Consider the following 15,051-nt stretch of genomic DNA (forward strand, 5'->3'; position numbering starts at 1 on the left):
TTATGAATAGGTGAGATTATAGTACTTAGATGATGTTTCATGTTTTTCATCACTCATGTCTTTTTCTGAGTGGTGTTTTAGTTGAGTGTTTGAATCACTTTCAGCTATCTTTTGACAGGCAAGGAAAAAAGTTTAAAGACTCAGTTTCTTAATCTGAGCATTTCAAATTGTCTAAAATAGAATAGGTCATGGACTTACCTGGCAGTCCAGTGGTTAAGACGCCTCACTTCCACTGCAAGGAACGCCTGTTTGTCCCCTGGTCGGGGAACTAAGATCCCACATGCTGTGCAGTGTGACCAAAAAATAGAAGAAAAAATAAAGGAGAATAGGTCATTCTCCTCAATTAAGCCTTTGACTTTAGGAACAGTAAGTAGCATTGTGGAAAGGACTAGAATACGCATACTTTATGAGCACTAATTATGTTACACTTTGTAAGGGTAGAGCATAGTTTTCTGGTTACTAACATTATTGGTTTATGTAGTTAGGATACTTGAAAAATTTGTTGATTTTAGTTATGCTTAAATATAGATACCTTCAGCATAAAGTTTGAGTGAGCACTGCAGTAAATGAACCACTTCATTGTTGTTAAATTGTTTAGGGTCTGAACTGTGTTCAGAATTTGTTTTTGATAAGTCCTTAAAACTGTTACACACTTGCATGTTCCTTCATCTTTGTTTACCTAATGTATTGTCACCTTGTAAAGGAAGTGAATAATTACCTTTCTAGCCACACATGTGTTCCTTATTTATAGTTAATGATAAATTGCTGTGTCTTTCCTATGTATGAATAAGTTTGGTTTCATAAATGTTGATTTCTGTGGCCTGAAGATTGAGAGAGGACTTTGTACCAGCTCTGGGCCTGTGCTCCTGGGAGAGGGGAGAAGTATGAACCTTAAGAAAGAAGGTTAAATTAGTTAAAGAAATGGAAAGAATAATAATAATAAGTTCTCATAAGTTGAACAGGGCAGAATTTGGGGGAATTATTTTTTTTTTAATTGTTAAAGACAGAGACTTGGAAAAGAGTTGCAATTTGAAAATACTCTTGTTATTTGATTCCAAACATATAATTCGAGCATCAAAGTAGAAGTTATATTCCTTCTGTCATGATGTCAGACTTATAATTATGTTAGGCTTCAGATTACACTAAACAAAATTGTGTTAATAGCTTTACCAAAATGAAGTTTATTAAGACACTGCTGTATGCCAGAGGATGATGAAATGCTTTGCCCTAGGTTTCAGTTAAACTTGAATTATAGGATGCATTTTATTTCTTCTAATTCACAGATCCTAGAATCAATCACTAAAGGTATCCTAATTGGCTATCCCCTCTACTACAAGCATGATGATTTACCTGGCTTTTGGATCAAATTGTATAAAATTGTCTTTATCTTGGGTAGACATGTTCTTAAGGTGATAGAGATGTCCACGTGGGGAGTTTCTTCCATTTCTGAAACATTATTCTGGCTGTCTATAAATGGCTACCATAATATAGAAACATGAGGGTTTGCTTACTGACACAGATTAACACTAACCCCTTTAGGAGTAGTGTTCTCACTGTACGCTGAAACTCAAAAGTCAAGTCAGTGTATATGCATCAAGCTTATTTTGGCTTTCACATTGTCTTTAAAGGAGAAGCTCCTATTTCATTCCTCCTTTTCCCCAGACCCCGTATTTTACTTCAAGAAGTTGGCCAAAGACTCCTGCCACCCTCCCTTTGAACCCATAGACTTATCTTTTCTCATATCCCTCTCCTAGTACATTCTTTTTCTGGTGAGTCCTTTAGATATAGAGCCTAAGACATCAAAATGTTGTAGGATACCATTCTGTGACCAGCTTATTGTGTGACTTCATATTAGCAAGCTCTAAATCTTTTCTCTTGTAGAATTTGAAGGACAAAATTCTTTAATTGATCCTAGATTCTTCTCTAAGTTTGTCTGGCTTTCATTTTAATGAATGTGTAATTTATTCAACAGACATTGACTGTACGATAAAATAGGCATGGTTTAGGTTCTTGAGAAATAGATTAATATGAGTCCTAGCTTTTCTGTTATTCTAGTATAACTGTGGGAAGGAGGGAAAAGATTCATATATGGTTATCATATAGTATAGTGAGTGCTGTAGTTGTGAACAAAGTACGGGAGTAGAGATGAAAGAGTGATTAATTCTACTCAGGATTACATGCAGTTTGTGTTCTGAAATATACTCGTAGGAGTTCACTAGGTAGACAAGATGAGGAAAGCTGTTCCAGATAGAGAAAATTGAATGAGCAAGCAGGAATGCACTCAGTATTAGCTCAGAAAGAATCTACCTTCAATGCAGGAGCCCCAGGTTCAGTCCTTGGGTGAGGAGGATCCCCTGGAGAAGGAAATGGCAACCCACTCCAGTATTCTTGCCTGGAAAATCCTATGGAAAGAGAAGCCTGGTGGGCTACAGTCCATGTGGTTGCAAAGAGTTGGACACCGCTGAGCGACTGAGCAGGGAAGAGGTGAAGGTCATTAGCCACAGGTTAGAAAGCTGGACTTAACCAAAATACTTTCAGTGCTGAGACATCAAATTCATATATTAGAAAAATTCTGGAGGCTTTATAGAAACTAGAAAAGAGTGAGATTGCAAAGGACTTTGAGATTTGTTGTAGTAGTCTATGATTCTATTCTCAAACACAGTGGATTACCTAGGGAATGAGTTAAAAATACAGTTTCCTCAACCCCATACTTTGAGTTCTTAATGTCAATTTTGTGTTTTTCAATTCTTGTGTTTCTAGTTGTTTCTTTTTCAAATCTGCTATATCACTTTTTGCAGTTTACAGTTCCCTGCTGAAATTTCAAGCTTGGCCTTTATCTCCTTAAACATAGTAAGTATAGTTTTTCATAGCCTGTGTCTGATAATTTCAATGTCTGGAAATTCTATAGGTCTGCTTATATTGAATATTGACTCTGCTAGTTTTTGTTAGTGGATGCTATTTTATTTCTGTGTGTGCTTTGTTACCTTTGCTTGGGTGCTGGATGTAATATTTGAAATATTATATGTAGAAAGCAATTTGAAGTACATCTTGTTTGCTTCCAAGTTTTAGCAATAGTGAATAAAGCTGCTATAAACATCTATGTGTTAAGTATTTTTGTGGGTGTAAGTTTTCATTTCTTTTGGGTGAATACCAAGGAGCCTGGTTGCTGAATCATACGGTATTTTAGTTTTATAAGAAACAGCCAAACTGTCTTCCAAAGTAACTGTACCATTTTGCATTCCTACCAAGCAGTGAATGAGCATTTCTTTCTTTCCACATCCTCACCAGTATTTGGTGGTATCAGTGTTTTGAATTTTGACCATTCTAATAGGTGTGTAGTAGTATCTGATTGTTAAATTAGCAATTGACATATAAATTAGAATATACTACTTGTTATCTGCATATCTTATTTAGTGAGGTGTCTTTTCTGATCATTTTTGATTGGATTGCTCATTTTCTTATAATAATAAAAACAGAACTCAGTAGAATTTTAAGAGTTCTTTATGTATTTTGTATAGCAGTCCTTCATCTGATGTATCTTTTACAAGTATTTCCTCCCAGTCTATGTCTTCTCATTCTCTTGACAGTGTCTTTCACAGAGCAGAGGTTTTTAATTTTTATCAAGTCCTGCTTCTCAATTTTTTTTCATGAATTATTAGTTGATTGTGTTTATGTGGAATTGTTTTCGACTGTCTATTCTGTTCCATTGTCTAGTCCTTTGTCAATGCTGCATTGTATTGATTACTGTAGTTTTATATTAAGTCCTGAAGTCAGGTAATGTTTGTCCTCCAACTTTCTTCTTCTTCGATATTGAGTTTGGTATTCTGGGTCTTTTGCCTATACATATAAACTTTTTTTTTTTTAACTGTTCTTTCAGATTTTGTATATAGACTAGATCATGGCATCTGCAAGCAAAAGCAGTTTTATTGTTTCTTTTCTAATCATTATACCTTGTATTTCCTTGTCTTGTTGCATTAGCTAAGACTTTTCACAATGTTGACAAGCAGTGGTGGGAGGGGACAGCCCTTGCCTTGTTCTTAGTGGGAAAACTTAGTTTCTCACCATTAGATATAGTATCAGCTTTGGGTTGTTTTGTAGATGTTCTTTATCAAGAAAGGAATGACCCTTTTATTCCTACTTTAATGAGAATTTTTGTTATGAATGACTTGAATTTTCCCACTTGATCTTGGCATATAATCCTTTTTATACATTATTTGATTCGATTTACTAATATTTCATTGAGGATGTTTGCATCTGTGTTTCTGAGATGTATTGATCAGGGTTTTCTTTTAATGTCTTTGCCTGTTTTAATATTAGGGTAATGCTGGCCTCATTGATTACATTAGGAAGTATTCTCTTTGCTTCTATATTCTGGAAGAGATCATTGCTTGCTAAGTCGCTTCAGTCGTGTTCGACTCTGTGCTACCCCATAGACAGCAGCCCACCAGGCTCCCCTGTCCCTGGGATTCTCCAGGCAAGAACACTGGAGTGCGTTGCCATTTCCTTCTCCAATGCATGAATGTGAAAAGTGAAAGTGAAGCCGCTCAGTCGTGTCTTAAGTCTAAGTGACCTCATGGACTTCAGCCTACCAGGCTCCTCTGTCCATGGGGTTTTCCAGTAAGAGTACTGGAGTGGGTTGCCATTGCCTTCTCCGAGGAAGAGATCATAGGGAATTGATATAATTTGTTCCTTAAATGTTTCTTAAAATCTGCCCATGAACTCATCTGAGCCAGGAGCTGTCTCTTTTGGAAAGTGATTATCAATGCAGTTCTCTTTGTCCTTCCTTCTTTCCCTCCTTCACTCCTTCCCTTTCTCCCTTACTTTTCTTTTCATTTTTCCCAGCTTTTTTGAGGGTATAATTGTTGATTGAATTTTTTAAATAGATAGCAGGACTGTTCAGATCATCCCTTTCTTCTGTGAGTTTTAACAGATTATGTCTTTAAGAAATTTGTCCATTTCATCTAAGTTATCAAATTTATGGGCATATAATTGTTAATATTTCTTTCAGTTCAGTTCAGTCACTCAGTCGTGTCAGACTTTTTGCGACCCAATGAATCTCAGCACTCCAGGCCTCCCTGTCCATCAACAGCTCCAGGAGTTCACTCAAACTCATGTCCATCGAGTCGGTGATACCATCCAGCCATCTCATCCTCTGTCATCCCCTTCTCCTCCTGCCCCTAATCCCTCCCAGCATCAGAGTCTTTTCCAATGAGTCAACTCTTCGCATGAGGTGGCCAAAGTACTGGAGTTTCAGCTTTAGCATCAGTCCTTCCAATGAACACCCAGGGCTGATCTCCTTCAGAATGGACTGATTGGATCTCCTTGCAGCCCAAGGGACTCTCAAGAGTCTTCTCCAACACCACAGTTCAAAAGCATCAATTCTTCGGCGCTCAGCTTTCTTTAACATACATCAAATCTGTAGTGATACCCCTCTTTCATTTATGATATTTGTAGTTTGTATCGGCTTTCTCTCTCCCTCTCTCCCTTCCTTCCCCCCTTTATCCTAGAGCTTGCAATATGCATTTACATCTAATATAAACCCATTTAAAAATAATGTTTACCACTTCACAAGTGCTGCAAGTGCTTCATAACATCAAAATATTCCTAATTGCTTCCTTCCATCATTTGTATGTTTGCTGTCATTCATTTCATTTACACATGAGCATGCTCACATACACATACACACAACCATATGTAACTGAATGTATCATTATTTGGAACAAGCTGTTATCTGTTGGACCAGTTAAGGCTAGTAAAAAGAGAATTTTTATTTTACTTTCATGTATTCTTTCTGATACTGTTTTTTTTATGTAGATAAAAATTTCTGAGGTGTCCCTTTCCCTCTCTCTGAAGAGCTTCTCTCAACATTTCTTGCAAGGCAGATATCTGTTGGCAACAAATTCTCTCAATTTTTGTTAGCTTGGAAGAGTCTTTTTCTTCTTTGTTTTTGAAGCCTAATTTCATAGGGTGCAGAGCTTCTCTGTAAATTGTTATCTTTGCTTTTGTGTAGAGAGGTTTTTTCACCTCTGGCTTCTTTCAAGATTTTTTAAAATCTTTGATTTTCTGCAGTTGGCCACACACTCCAGTATTCTTGCCTGGGAAATCCAATGGACAGAGGAGTCCCTGGGGTCGTGTACAGTCAGACACGACTGAGCGATTGTCACACTAACACACTTTCTGCAATTTAAATATGATTTGCCTAGGTGTAGTTATTTGGGCATCTATACGACTTTGTGTTCTGAGCTTTCTGATCTGTAGTTTGGTGTAGACATTAATTTATAGAAATTCCTGGTTATCGTTCCTTCAAATATTGCTTCTGTTCCATTTTCTCTCTCTTCTTTTGGTAGTCCCATTACACGTATATTACATCTTGTGTAGTTGTCCCACAGTACTTGGATATTCTGTTCTCTGTTTCTCAGTCTTTGTTCTCTTTTTCAGTTTTGGAGGTTTCCAATGAGGGATCCAATAAAAGGAACCAATGAGGGATCACAATAAACTGTGGAAAATTCTGAAAGAGATGGGAATACCAGACCACCTGATCTGCCTCTTGAGAAAGCTATATGCAGGTCAGGAAGCAACAGTTAGAACTGGACATGGAACAACAGACTGGTTCCAACTAAGAAAAGGAGTAGGTCAAGGCTGTATATTGTCACCCTGCTTATTTAACTTATATGCAGAGTACATCATGAGAAACGCTGGGCTGGAAGAAGCACAAGCTGGAATCAAGATTGCTGGGAGAAATATCAATAACCTCAGATATGCAGATGACACCACCCTTATGGCAGAAAGTGAAGAGGAACTAAAAAATCGCTTGATGAAAGTGAAAGTGGAGAGTGAAAAAGTTGGCTTAAAGAATTGAAAGAGACACGTGTACCCCAATGTTCATCGCAGCACTGTTTATAATAGCCAGGACATGGAAGCAACCTAGATGTCCATCAGCAGATGAATGAATAAGAAAGCTGTGGTACATATACACAATGGAGTATTACTCAGCCATTAAAAAGAATACATTTGAATCAGTTCTAATGAGGTGGATGAAACTGGAGCCTATTATACAGAGTGAAGTAAGCCAGAAAGAAAAACACCAATACAGTATACTAATATATATGGAATTTAGAAAGATGGTAACAATAACCCTGTATACGAGACAGCAAAAGAGACACTGATGTATAGAACAGTCTTTTGGACTCTGTGGGAGAGGGAGAGGGTGGGATGATTTGGGAGAATGGCATTGAAATATGTATAATATCATATATGAAACGAGTCGCCAGTCCAGGTTCGATGCACGATACTGGATGCTTGGGGCTGGTGCACTGGGACGACCCAGAGGGATGGTATGGGGAGGGAGGAGGGAGGAGGGTTCAGGATGGGGAACACATGTATACCTGTGGCGGATTCATTTCGATGTTTGGCAAAACCAATACAATATTGTAAAGTTTAAAAATAAAATTAAAAAAAAAAGTTAGCTTAAAGCTCAACATTCAGAAAACGAAGATCATGGCATCCGTTCCCATCACTTCATGGGAAATAGATGGGGAAACAGTGGAAACAGTGTCAGACTTTATTTTTCTGGGCTCCAAAATCACTGCAGATGGTGACTGCAGCCATGAAATTAAAAGGCGTTTACTCCTTGGAAGGTAAGTTATGACCAACCTAGATAGCATATTGAAAAGCAAAGACATTACTTTGCCAACAAAGGTCCATCTAGTCAAGGCTATGGTTTTTCCTGTGGTCATGTATGGATGTGAGAGTTGGACTGGGAAGAAGGCTGAGTGCCGAAGAATTGATGCTTTTGAGCTGTGGTATTGGAGAAGACTCTTGAGAGTCCCTTGGACTGCAAGGAGTTCCAACCGGTCCATTCTGAAGGAGATCAGCCCTGAGATTTCTTTGGAAGAAATGATGCTAAAGCTGAAACTCCAGTACTTTGGCCACCTCATGTGAAGAGCTGACTCATTGGGAAAGACTGATGCTGGGAGGGATTGGGGGCAGGAGGAGAAGGGGACGACAGAGGATGAGATGGCTGGATGGCATCACTGACTCAATGGACGTGAGTCTCAGTGAACTCCGGGAGTTGGTGATGGACCGGGAGGCCTGGCGTGCTGAGATTCATGGGGTTGCGAGTCGGACACAACTGAGTGACTGAACTGAACTGAATGAGGGATCCTCTAGTTCAAGGTTTCTTTCCTCAACTGTTTGCCTCTACTCCATCAGAGGTGTTTCTCTTTTAGTTAGTTTTTTTTTTTTTTTAATCACTAGCATTTCTTTTTCATTCTTTCTTAGAATTTCCATTTCTCTGCTTCCATTATTCATCAATTGTTGCATGTTGTCTACCTTTCCCATTAAAGCTCTTAGCACACTAGTAGTATTCAAAAATTCCTTGTTTATAAGTCCAACATTATTACCATATAGACTATGGTTCTGATGTGTTCAATCTCCTTGAACTGTGTTTTTTGCTTTTTAGTATGATTTATAATTTTTTGTTGAAGAGTGGATATGGTGGGCTGAGTAAAAGGAACTTTAGTAAATAGACCCGATTAATGTAGTGGTTAGGTGTGGGAGGAGGGAAAAGGTTACATACTCCTGTGGTTAGTTCTCAGTCTTTTGGTGATCCTGTGCCTTCAGACTGCACTTCACCAGTGCACAGGCACTTCTCAGTCCCTCTACCACCTTAGGTGGGAGAGGTGGGCTGGAGCTGGACATGTTCCTTTCCCCAGATAGGTTAGGCTCTGATAAGACTGCAGTTAAGTTAGGCTCTGGTGAAATAGTTTTTCCTGAGAGCAAGCTTTGTTAAGAACAGATTGCTCTAATATATTTCAAAATAGTTCCTTTCCCCTCCTACTGCTGCAAGCACAAGGGCGTTTTTCTCTGACGATCACTGTGAGGATCTGATAGAGTTCCTGGAGGTAAAACTTGCTGAAGTATGTGGGGCTGGGATCTCTCGGAGTCTTAGCTTTCAGACATGTCTGCATTGAGCCTCTAGCAATTTGTCAGTTATAGTTCAGGTTTTCCTACCCTGGCTTGGTTCCCACAGAGGTTTCTTCAGGAGTTTCTACCCTGGTAAATTGTGATCCTCGACATCTATCTACCTATTTCTCTAATTTTGTGGCAGCAGTTTGCCTTTTGACCTCATTTCTCTGAGGAATTTAAGAAGAGTTGTTGATTTTTTTTATTTGTTTAGCTTTTAACTTACTAGAATGGGTAGGCAACTTTTAAGCTTCTTACATGCTGGAGCAGAAAATGTTGAAATACTAATATTTTGTTAAGAATTTTTGCTTCTATTTTAATTTGAGATATTGGTGTATAATTTTCTTTTACTATTTTTGTCTGATTTTGGTATTGGGATAATGCTGGAATCATTGAATGAATTGAGAGCTGTTTCTTCCCTGTCTCTATTCTAAAAGAATTTGTGTAGAATTAATATTTTTTCTTCATTAAATGTTTGGTGGAACTTGGCAGTGAGATTATCTAAGGCAAGGTCTCTCAACTTTAGCACCATTGACATTTTAGGCCTTGTCATTTTTGTTCTTGGGGACCCCTCCTTTGCAGTGAAGAATTAGCAGCGTCTTTGGCCTCTACCCAGGAGATGCCAGTAGCATCCCCTCACAGTTGTGGCAACCAAAAATGTCTCTTAATGTTGTCAACCATACCCTAGGGCCAAAGTCAACCCCAATTGAGAATTACTGACATAAACGAAGTATACTGGGATTTTTGTTGTTGTTACAGTAAGTACATTACATGTGAACCTTTAAGTTGCACACTTTCAAAAATGTGAAAGTGTGTTCTGTTAGCATCAGGCATGAGTGAAATTGTAGTTTGTCCTCAGTCTTCTTGCCTACTCACTCAGTGCCAGCCCCTGTATGCCAACTACTCTACTGTAATACTGTGCTTTTCAAGGTACTGTACTGTAGGGTTAAAAATGTTGTGGTTTTTTGTATTTGTTTGTTTTTTTATGTATTATTTGTGTGAAAAGTATTATAAAACTATTACAGTACAGTAAGATATAGCCATTTGTGTTAGTTGGGTACCTAGGCTAACTTTGTTGGACTTACAAGTTGGACTTATGAACACACTCAGAATAGAAGTTGTTCATGTGTAGGGGACTTACTGTATTGTTGAATAGCTCTTTAATTATAAAGTTAAATTTTAATTGATATGAGGTATGTTGTTTTCTATTTTTTTCTTGAGTCAGTTTTGGTTAACTTGTATCTTTCAAGAGATTTTTATGTTTCATCTCTGCTGTAGGATTTATTGGAATAAAATTGTTAATAATATTCTCTTATCCTTTTAATATCTAATTGTTATGTCATAAACATAGAGATGATCTCTCACACATTCCTGAAATTAGTAATTTGTGTCTTCTTTTTTTATTGATCAATATTACCAGAAGTTTATCAGTTTTATTGACCTTTTAAAAATATACCCCTTTTGTTTCATTGATGTTTACCTCTCTCTCTATTTCTGTCTCACTTATTTTTACTCTTTGTTATTGCTTTCCTCTTGCTTTGGATTTTTCTAATTTTTTAAAGTGGATCATTGATTTTAGACCTTTTATCTTTTTAATATATGTATTAAGCTGTACATTTTCGCCTAACTGTGCTTTTACTGTGTTTAACAAGTATCAGAATTTTCATTTTCACTCAATTGAAAATGTTTTGTTCATGATTATTTAGAAGTGTGGTGTTTTAACTTTCAAATATTTTAGAATTTTCCCAGATAGGTTTTTGTAAATAACTTCTAATTTTACTCCATTATGCTCATGCAATATACATTATGCAATTTCAGTCTTTTTCAATATTTGAAAGTTGTTTTATTTCCCAGATATAGCATGTTTTAGAGAATATTCCTTGGGCACTGGAAAAGAATGTATGTATTCTGCTGATGTTAGGTCAGTGTTTTATAAATGTCAGTTGGGTCATAGATGATAGTATTATTTAAGTGTTGTATAATTTTCCTGATTTTTTGTTCTGTGAATTAGTGAGAGAGGAATAATGAAATATCCACCATAATCTACTTGACTATTTCTCTCCTTATGCTCTTTTTTCTTCTGTTTGTGTTTTGAAGCTTTGTTTTTATGTCTTTTTGGTGAATTGACCTCTTTACCATTAATGTAATGTCTTTTTTGCCCCGGTAATGGTTCTTATTATGAAGTTTTTGTCTAATTTATCCACTACAGCTTGCTTTCAATTTGTGTTTACATGTTAATTGTTCTGTTCATTTGCTTTTTTTCCATCTTCATATTTAAAGTGTTTTTTTTTTTTTTTTGTATATAGCATATATTTGGGTCTTTGTAGGCAGTCTGAATCGGAGAAGGCAATAGCACCCCACTCCAGTACTGTTGCCTGGAAAATCCCATGGGCGGAGGAGCCCGGTAGGCTGCAGTCCATGGGGTCACTAAGAGTCGGACACGACTGAGCACCTTCACTTTCACTTTTCACTTTCATGCATTGGAGAAGGAAATGGCAACCCACTCCAGTGTTCTTGCCTGGAGAATCCCAGGGACGGGGGAGCCTGGTTGGCTGCCGTTTATGGGGTCGCACAGAGTCAGACACGACTGAAGTGACTTAGCAGCAGTAGCAGGCAGTCTGAATACCCTCTTCTTTTTAAATGGAGTGTCATTTACTGTCAGTTATTGGTATGACTGAATTTAAATTTACCATCTTGCAACTTCTTTTCAGATTGTCCCATCTGGTCTTTGTTAATTTTTATCTCATTTCCTGCCCTCTTTTGGATTAAATCAGTATTTTTAATACTCCATTTTATCTCCACTGTTAACTTATTAGATATATGTTTGTTTTAGTTTTTCAGTTGTTGCTCTTGGCCAGCAGTTTTCAAATGTTTATATTTACAACTGCTTTGGATTCTGGCTATTAAGGATCTCAAAGAGTTTTTTGTTTTTGTTTTTTTCAAAGAGTTTTTGTTCATGGGAATTGTCTATGAATTACTGCTATACCCAGAATTAACACTGACAGGTGGAAATATTTATTAATTCACTTAAAAATAGCAATAATAAAGTCATTACATGTTAACACAAATAATATGTATTTTAAAAACTTTTAAAAAACCAACTGATCGGAAGACTAGCATTGTTTTACACTTTTGCACATCTCTTAATGTCTGGCTTAATATTATAAAAGAAGATTGGATTATCATTTCTACTCCTGCATTCAGTTTCTGCTTGTCTATTGTTTTAGTTTAAGTATGTGAAGAAAATATGGCCTTATACTAATGTCTAGATAGTAAAGAGCATTTTCATATAGTTGTGTGTATTCTTTTTGATGGAGAAGGAAATGGCAACCCGCTCCAGTATTCTTGCCTGGAGAATCCCAGGGACAGAGGGGCCTGGTGGGCTGCTGTCTATGGGGTCACACACAGTTGGACACGACTGAAGTGACTGAATGCATGCATGCATTCTTTTTGATACGCACAAGGAATCAAAGGAGGAATATTGGTCAGATATTTCCCAAAATGGTCCTTAAAAGAAAAACTATTAATTTTTTCTTGCCCTCAGTACTTCTGATACCAAGTGTGTAGGCTGTGTAGGGTTTGTTTTTTTTTTTTTTCACATTGACCAATTCTTCAAACCCCAGTTGGGTGTCCTACAATTCCATTCAATTCTTACACTGTTTATCTGGAGTTACTGTCAGATCCCCCAGGTTAAGACCTCAGTCTTACAAGACTGCCTCTGATTTCAGATGCTTAATACAAGTCAGGCTTCTAGTACTTCTTTTTTTTTTTTTTGGCCATGCTGTGCAGCATGTGGGATCTTAGTTCCCTGACCAGGGATCAGACCTGCACCCCCTGTATTGGAAGCCAGGGAAGTCCCATGCTTCTTGTGCTTCTGATCAACAACCATAAATTGGAGATGCCTGTGACACCCTTCTTGGGTTTGATAATTTTGCTGGAACCACTCACAGAACTCAGGAAACTGTTGATTTATTAGATTACCAGTTTATTACATAAACAGCCAGATGGAAGAGATACATAGGGCAAGGTATGAGGGAAGGAACATAGAGCTTCCAAGCACACTGTGGGTTCATTACCCTTTTAGCCCCATAGAGTGCTCACCAACCCAAAAGTACTCTGAACTACTTCAGGTAGAATTTTTTATGGAGGCCTTACTATAATAAATAGGCACAATTGATTAAATCATTGCTTGCTGCTGCTGCTGCTAAGTCGCTTCAGTTGTGTCCGACTCTGTGCGACCCCATAGATGGCAGCCAACCAGTCTCCCCCATCCCTGGGATTCTCTAGGCAAAAACACTGGAGTGGGTTGCCATTTCCTTCTCCAATGCATGAAAATGAAACGTGAAAGTGAAGTCGCTCAGTCGTGTCCGACTCTTAGTGACCCCGTGTACTGCAGCCTACCAGGCTCCTCTGTCCATGGGATTTTCCAGGCAAGAGTACTGGAGTGGGGATTGCTTATCAGTGGTTAATTCAGCCTTCAGCACCTCTTCCCTCTCCAGAGGTCAAGGGGTAGAGCTGAAAGTTCCGATCCTGAAAGTATATAGTTGGTACCCCTGGTGACAAGCCTCCATTCTGAGAATATCTAGGAACCTTCAACTACCAGTCATCTCATCAGCATACAAAAAGACACATCATGTCAGAGATTTCAAAGGTTTCAAGAGCTGTGTTGCAGGAAATGGGGCAGAAACAAATAAATATTTCTTATTATATCACATCCTCAATTTGGGTTTGTCTGATAATTTCCTCATGACTGGACTGGGGTTATGTTTTCTGGCTTAGATAGTAAAGAATCTGCCTTCAATGCAGGAGACCCAGGTTCAATTCCTGGGTTGGGAAGATCCACTGGGGAAGGGATAGGCTACCCACTCCAGTATTCTTGGGCTTCCCTGGTGGCTCAGCTGGTAAAGAATCCGTCTGCAATGCGGGAGACCTGGGTTTGATCCCTGGATTGGGAAGATACCCTGGAGAAGGGAAAGGCTGCCTACTCCAGTATTCTGGCCTGTAGAATTTCATGGACTGTGTAGTCCATGGGGTTGCAAAGAGTCAGACACAACTGAGTGACTTTCACTTTCATTTTTCATGTTATTGCTTTGGTTGTGCTAGGGGATTAACAGTTTTATTCCTCGTTTGCTTTTAGCAAAATTGTCAACCTACTGACAAAGACAAACTATTAGCATTATTAGGACTATAGTTTTGACTTTGAGACCTCATGAAACCATCTCTGGGACACTGTTATGATATATATCTGTATCACAATCTATCTCCAAATAACATTATACCACTTTGAGTACAATGTAATAATTTTACAACAGTATACTGCCATTCTGTCCCTTCTGATTTTGTGCTGTAAACCCCCTCAATACACTGATATTATTTTTGCATTTAGTCAGCTATCCTTTTAAAAATTACTTTTATATTTTTGTCTCTTAGTTGTGTCTTTTCTGAAATGTCTTTCCATATTTACCATGTTTGGTGCTTTTATTTTAACTTTGTGTTTTCATGTGATATATTCTTTCTCTCTGCCTGAAAGATCTCCTTTAGAATATAGAGCAGGTCTACTGACAACAGATTCTTTCAGGTTTTGTTTGTCTGAAAACATTCTTATTGTGCTTTTATTTTTCAAATGTGTGTTTGTAGAATCCTAAGTCAACAAGTTTGTTCCCTGTTTTTTAATTATTTTTTTTCTTTCAGCAATTTAAAGATTTTTCCATTGTCTTCTGACTTGCATAGTTTCAGATGAGTCTGAATAGTCAGGTCTCTTCTGAATATTCTGTGTATTCAGTGATGACTTTCCTATCTGGTTGGTAGGAATGTGAATACTTCTCAGCCATGGGTGAGCTGTGGGAACTGTTTTACTTACCACTCCATAGTAATTATTCTTTCCCCAGAAGTTGTTTTTTTTTTTTTTTTTTGCCCAGTCTTATAATGTTTTGCCCTACACACATCCATTTGGTATTCAGCTATATAATACCTCCAGAGGACTTCTATGCAGATTCCTAGAGCTGTTTCTCATCAGAATGCCTCCTCTTCTGATGATCTGGCCCACAAATTCTGCCCGCTACCGCCCCTGACCATTCCAACTAACAG

The 15,051-nt window shown here is 37.9% G+C and overlaps 1 protein-coding gene across 7 annotated transcripts in view; it reads left to right on the plus strand.

Moving 5' to 3' along the window:
* The window catches only part of TBC1D12 (TBC1 domain family member 12), a 119,036-nt gene that overhangs the window by 69,578 nt on the left and 34,407 nt on the right, over window positions 1–15,051 (plus strand). The window contains exon 3 of one of the 7 annotated variants that reach the window (XM_061402853.1): window positions 2,799–2,850. The exons of the other annotated variants lie outside the window; for them this stretch is intronic. The gene's annotated coding sequence lies outside the window, so the exon portion shown is untranslated. The remainder of the gene's footprint in view (window positions 1–2,798; window positions 2,851–15,051) is intronic. 7 annotated transcript variants of the gene reach the window in all.

This window comes from Bos javanicus, chromosome 26, assembly GCF_032452875.1.
Source record: "Bos javanicus breed banteng chromosome 26, ARS-OSU_banteng_1.0, whole genome shotgun sequence".
In the NCBI taxonomy this organism is placed as follows: domain Eukaryota; kingdom Metazoa; phylum Chordata; class Mammalia; order Artiodactyla; family Bovidae; genus Bos; species Bos javanicus.